Here is a 7109-nt window from a genome sequence, read left to right as displayed (position 1 = left end):
ACCACTCCAAATTGATTGACTATCATTTTGTAAAAGTTTTGAAAGATGGATTGAACATCATATTTGTCTTTCATAAGATATAGCCATATAGTATGAGTATAATCATCGATAAAAGAGACAAACCATCTAGCTCTTGTAAAGTTAGCAATTTTAGACGGACCCCACACATCAATATGGATAAGAGAGAATAGTGTTGAAACTCTAGTATCATTATTCAAATAAAATGAAACACAATGATGTTTTGTAAGTTCATAAACTTCACAATGAAGATTTTCGATAGCAACATCTTTAAAAATGGAAGTAAACATAGTACTAAGAAGACAATGGATGTGTTAATTGAAAATGATGAAGCCAAATTTGAGCTAAGCATATAAGATTACAAGAGTTGTAAGAGGTATTATATTCCACAAGAGACCAACCAGTTCTGCTCGAATCTTCAAGGTAGTGGAGCCCATTCCGTTCCTTAACAAATCCAATCATCCTCCTCGTTTTCAAGTCCTACAAAAACAACAATCAATAGAGAAAAACACCTTACAAGTCAGATTTTTGGTAAGTTGATGAATGGAAAGGAGATTGGTGGACAACTTAGGAACATGAAGGACATTGTCAACTTAAAGTGAGGGATTTAGAATTATGGTTCCTTAGCCAGCTATAGTAATAGGAGATCTAACTGTTATGGTAATACTCCTATATCTTGGTGATGGTTTATAAGTTTCGTATAGTTGGTTGCACTTGAATCAAGAATCCATGAATTAGGGTAATGAGAAATTGTTGAGTTTTTGGAAATTAGGCACACATCCGACTAAATTAATAAACATATATTACAAAACTTAGATAAGAGGAAGTCAAGGAGAGTCCTGATTTTACCAACTTCTTTCTCGTTATCTTTTAGCTCTATTGAGCACTTGCATTCTTCTATGAAGCTTGAAGTAATTTCTCTTGTATGGCATGGCTTTTTGCAGAAAGTGCACCGTAAACCTTCATTATCCGTTGTCTTAATCAAATCCGTTCTCTTATTTTTGTAAGGATTTGTTCTCCTTAATTGCTTTCATGGCCGATCTTTCAAGGTGTTGGTCTTCAAGCATTATAGTCCATCAGCTTTCTTCTTCTCCTATAGTAGAAAAAACTTCATTCATTCAAGGATGACAGTTGCTTCTTTCCAATAATCTCAACTTGAATCTAATCAAAATTCGCATCCAGACTTGCTAAAAACTCAAAAATCCTCTCTCTCTCCATATGGTTTTGAAGAATATTAGTATCTTAAGAACACATCATTTGTATATTTGGATTGTGATCTATTTCAAGTGAGACCTTTCATGAGATTGTAATTGTACAAGGCTTAACTCTAAGCCTATAAATACTCATTTTTCTCACAATAACACAAAATTCTCTCTTTTACCAATAACAAAGACATTTGGAAAAGAATAAACGTGGGAAATTGTTTATAGGCCAAGGGGAAAATCTAGTTAGTTGCAAGTGAGTATTTACTGTAAAGTACAAGATAGATGGCACTCTAGAGAGGTATAAAGCAAGATTAGTTGCATAGAGTTACACTCAAATATATAAAAGTGGATTATTAAAAGACATTTCAACCGATGGCTAAAATGAACACTATAAGAATTTTATTGTCTTTAGCTGCTCATTTTGATTGAAAACTTCAACACTATGATGTAAAGAGTAAGTTTTACATAGAGATTTGGAAAAGGAAATCTACATGAGCATCCCACCTAGTTTTGAAGGAAAATAAATAATAGAAAAGGTTTGTAGACTTAAGAAAACACTACACAAGTTCAAGCAGTCACCTAGAGCTTGGTTTGGATAGTTTGCTAGACTCATGAAGGCATCTGGGTGTAAACAAGCAAAGGAGATCATACAATGTTCATAAAACATTTGGACGAAGGGGGAGTTACAACACTGTTAGTGTATGTTGATGACATGGTAGTCATGAGCAATGATGACAGGGAGAAATGGTGCTTGATTAAGGTGTTTGAAATAAAGGAGTTATGAAAATTACGGTATTTTATGGGAATTGAATTTTCATACTCAAGGCACAAGGTATTTATTTCACAATGAAAGTATGCGACAGATCTTTTGCAAGAAACCAGGAAGATTGGTTGCAAACAAGTAAGTAGTTACTCGATTGAGCTGCACCAAAGGCTAGCCGAAGCAAAATTGGAGGTAGCAGTGGATCAAGAAATATATTAGCTATTTGTGGGAAAGTTAATCTATCTCACTCACACCCCACCAGATTTCTCCTATGCAGTAAGCTTGATTAGTTAATTCATGCATAATCCAAATGAGTCACATCTACAAGTTATTCATCGAGTCTTATACTACTTGAAAAAGAGTCCAAGAAAGGGAATACTTTTCAAGAAGAGTCTAGGTCTCAAGCTTGAGGCTTGTATAGATGTGGATTATGCTAGATCTATGGTGGATAGGAGGTCTACAACTAGTTATTGTACCTTCCTTGGAGGTAACTTGGAGAAGTAAGAATAAAATGTGGTGGCAAGATCAAATGCAGAATTTGAATTTAGAGCAACGACTCAAGAAATATGTGAGTTATTATGGCTCAAGATCATTCTTAATGATTTGAAGGTTAAGTGGCAAAGTCCTATGAAGTTATATTGTGACAATAAGTCTACAATTAAAATTGCTCATAATCCTATCCAGCATGATAGGACAAAACATATTGAAATTGATAAACACTTCATCAAGGAAAAACTTGAAGAATGACTGATTTGTTTGTCTTATGTCCAACAAGTGATCGATGTCTTGAGCAACGGGTTCAATGGCGAAAGTTTTCACAGGCTAATTACCAAGCTGGGAATGAAAGATATCTATTCACCAACTTGAGAGCGAGTCTTAAGTTGTAAATAGTCATATTGTATGACTGTAAATACATAGGATTTTTTTTTTTATTTAGGAATTTTTTATTTTAATTTGATTTTAATTACATCCCAAAAATCATTGGATTGTAGCTGTTAACCCAAAAATTGTGGGAATGTAACTTTTCTCCTATTTAGGCTTTGCTTCCTTTTTGTTTGCTTGGATTGCTCTATGTATTAGCCTACAAATATAACACTATAAAGTAATAGAATATATGAATGAGAATAAGAATTTCTCTCTATCTTACATTCCATGCTCAGCAATGGGGTGGCCATTGAATTTGCTAGAGTGTAGCTATGGCGGATAAGTTGGCTTAGAGATAGTGCAATTCTATCTTGATGGATAGAGGATTAGCTAATCCCTCAAGCAGGGAGGGATGTCTTGAGATTCCATAATATGTTTTGCCAGGGAGCAAGTGAATCAAGATAGCTACCATATTGTAATTCTTGATTCGTAATAATGATAATGTGCTCCTTTTCATCCGTGGATGTAGGTTCCACGTAAAATTTCGTGTGCATATTTTGACAATTTTTTTTTTTTTGTCCATGGTTTAGGTTAAAGAGAAATGACAAAACAGAAAAAGTAACTAAGAATCATGTTGTGTGGTTTTCTTAATCTCAAACTAAAGATTTGTATAAGTAGCAACCAGTGAAGATGGTTTCTCTATTTTTTTTTTTTTTGTGAAAGATAATAAATATATTGAGAAGAGGCCAACTATACACAAGATCACGGCTTCAAAACTTGCACTCCAAATGAAAAGATCAAAAGGAGTGGAAGGATGCCATGATGTAAAACCCACGGATACACGGCACACACCCTACAATGCAAAGCCAAAGCCAAGCACGACATAGACAACCGACATTCAAAACAAAAAACAATAGCCGGGGAGGAGGAGGGAGGAGAGTAGCCCACGGCTCCAAAGCGAAGAGGCTTTGACAAGGCTACGGGTCCCCAGAGAAAATGATCAGATCATTATCCAAACTTCATTGCAACCTTCTATTCCTAAAATTATCTTCAACATTCCTGAAGGTGATAGCCTTGTCTCATATCACTTTGAAAAGATGGTTCTTCATGGTCGGGACCGTAAGAGGTTGATCTCTGAAGATGATGTTATTCCTATTTTTCCAAATGATATGACAAAGCGTCAAAGGAAAAACGGCCAATGCATTTATAAAAATCTTTACCCATCAAAAAGGTAGCAGCCCAATGTATAGTCTCTCTCTCCAAGACCTATTGCGCCAAGGCAAATCACATCTAGCAGCCTAAAAGAAAGCGACACTAGCCATGACATCGCAGCCAAAGAATAGATAATCAATCGAGTCAAGCATACCCTTGCAAAAACGCAAGCCTTGCTAGCTATTCTTCCATGAGAAAGTAGGAGAGCTTAGGTGGGAAGCCTATGATTGGCAATGAGCCAAAGGTTAAGTAGATACCAAGGCAATATGGCATTGTTCCGCACGAAGGCATGCCGGTAGACTCGAGCTCTCTTCGTTTGATTGAATCCCATGTCGAAGCCATTGTGAAACGGCCCGACGAGCTATCCCTCCAAAGCAGCAATTCGAGTTCTAAGAGAGGGTTAGGAGTGGAAAACCCCACGACTCAATCACAGCCTTAAGAGCTTGCCCATCATCTGAGAAGAAATTAGCCACAAAAGCCTATCTGGAGAGCTCTGAACTGTAGATAAGTTAGTCCAAAAAAATCAAGTTCAAAAGCCCCCTAAGGTGGCAATTATCAAAACATAAAGAAGTTGAGAGCCCATCGCCAATTTCTTAGAAGAAGGCCTTCCGGAAATCGTTCCTGAGGTTCAACAGGCTCTTCCAAGCCCAAGAACAATAAGCTAGCTTCCTCACTAACCACAAGTTCTTGTTTTTAAGAATGTTGAATGAATCCATCTACACCAGAGCACCTCCTTGTTTGAAAACATGAGTCAGATATACTTTAGCATCGCAGCCATATTGCAGTCTCTGAGTGTCCTAATACCAAACCCTCCCTCCTCTTTTGGAAGGCCAACATCATTGCAAGCTACATTGGCACCACCTCTACCCAACTTCAGGCCTTTCCACAGCAATTGTCTAAAGATTTTCTCAATCTGGTCCAACACAACTATAGGTAGAACAAAAACACTCGCCCAGTAGGCTTGTATGGCATGAAGAACCGACTTGATGAGCTGAAGTTGTCCAGCAAGAGAGAGAAAGCGGTGAGTCCAAGACTGGACCCTCGTTGTAATACGATTGACAAGGGCACAACAATATCCTTCACTAAGCCTTGAAGTAATAATTGGAACCCCATATAACGAACTAGCAAGTTGCCTTCATGGAATCCAAATTCGGAGATAATGTAATTCCTTAGGCGCACCTCCCGCCGAGAATATTTTACTTTTGCTTGGATTTGGATATAAGTCACTCCAAGAGGAGAAGATTTGAATACTTTCTTTGAGGAGAACTATTGTAGGTAAATCAGCCTCACAAAACAAAAAGACATCACCTGCAAAAAATAGATGGGAAAGACTCGTAGCCTTACATCTCCAGAAAAATTTAAACTCCGATCTCGAAGAGTACCTAACCAAGATTCCTAAATGCACCTCCATAATCAAAGTGAAAAGATAAGGAGAGATGAGATCACCTTAGCAAAGGCCACGGCCACTCATGAAGAACCAATGAAGCTCCCCATTCAAAGTAATTGAGAACTTTGGAGTGCATACATAGGTCATAATAAGATGAGTCACCATCTCAAGAAAGCCAAATGCCAAAAGAACTCCTTCCAAGAAGTCCCAATCAATTTTATTATAAACTTTCCTAAAGTCCACATTTATTGCACATTTAGGCAAGTAAGACTCCATATGAAAGCTAAAAAAGAGTTATTGAGCCATCAAGATGTTATCCCTTATCCATCTGCCCTTCACAAAGGCGCTCTGAAATGGGCTTATTGTGCTCTTCAAATCTAATGCCACCCAATTAGCTAGCACCTTGGTAATGCACTTGTAAATAGTGTTGTAGCAAGCGATAAGTCTATAATTATCAACGGAAGTGGCGTTAGGCACTTTAGGAACCAAAACCAAGATGATGTTGTTGATCTCTCTTAGGAGTTTGCTGGAGGTGAAAAAGTCCATGACTACCTTTGTTACGAGAGGTCAAACTGTCCCCCAATTTTCCTTGAAGAGCTCGGCCGTGAATTCGTTTGGTCTAAGGGCCTTTCCCTTAGGCAAGGAGAATAAGGTGTCCTGTACCTCCAATTCAGTTACCAGCCTAGCTAGAAAAGCGATTTGGTCACCCGAAAGAGGGTGCTAGATGACCTCCTTCAACTCCCCGATCGAAGGCCTGGCCAAAGCGATTTGGTCACCCGAAAGAGGGTGCTAGATGACCTCCTTCAACTCCCCAATCAAAGGCCTGGCCAGCTCAGCACACGGCGCCAGAAGGTCTTCATAATACTCAACAAAACGTTGTTGTACCAGTTGTGGCTCAATAATTTGGTTCCTCGAGGAATTGAGTACAGAAAGAATTTTGTTCCTCAACTATCTCTTATTAATATATTGATGGAAGAATTCAGTATTGCAGTCTCCCTCCCTGAGCCACATGACCCTCGACTTCTGTTTAAAGAATGACTCCTCCAAGGATCATAAGTCAGCAAATGTACACCATTGATCATTTTCTACCTCGGTAAGATCAACAAAAAAGGGATTGTACTGCAATCCTGCCTGTGTGATCTCTAAAGCTTTCCTCGCTTCTAGCATCTTGGCGGAGATATTAGAGAATAACTCTCTATTCAACTGCTTGAGCCGGTATTTAAGAGCCTCGATCCTGCCCACAAGCCTATACATAGGAACTCCCACACCCGGATCTTCCCAGATTTGATTGACAATTTAATTCAACTCTAGGTGCTTCATCAAAAAGTCAGAGAACTTGAAAGGCTTCCTCCGAGGAATCTGGCCAAGCACCTTGACCACCATAGACATGTGATCCGAGATACCCGACGCTAGGAAGGAAGATTCCAAGTAGGAAAAGTCAAGGCTCCACTTAGGATTCACCAATACCCTGTCAATCTTTCTAGCCTTTCTAGTAGCCCTCGAGGAAATAGTTCAAGTGTATCTAAAGCTTAGAAATCTCAAGTCTTCCAGTTTGGCCCGCTCCAAGCATTGACCAAATTCATCAAAACAATGGATCAAAGCATCAAAGTTGTGACAGTCTGATTTTCTACTTCTGTTTTCATATGAGTAAATCGGGATT

The sequence above is a fragment of the Eucalyptus grandis genome, chromosome 3, assembly GCF_016545825.1.
Source record: "Eucalyptus grandis isolate ANBG69807.140 chromosome 3, ASM1654582v1, whole genome shotgun sequence".
Lineage (NCBI taxonomy): Eukaryota > Viridiplantae > Streptophyta > Magnoliopsida > Myrtales > Myrtaceae > Eucalyptus > Eucalyptus grandis.
This window is presented reverse-complemented; position numbering follows the sequence as displayed.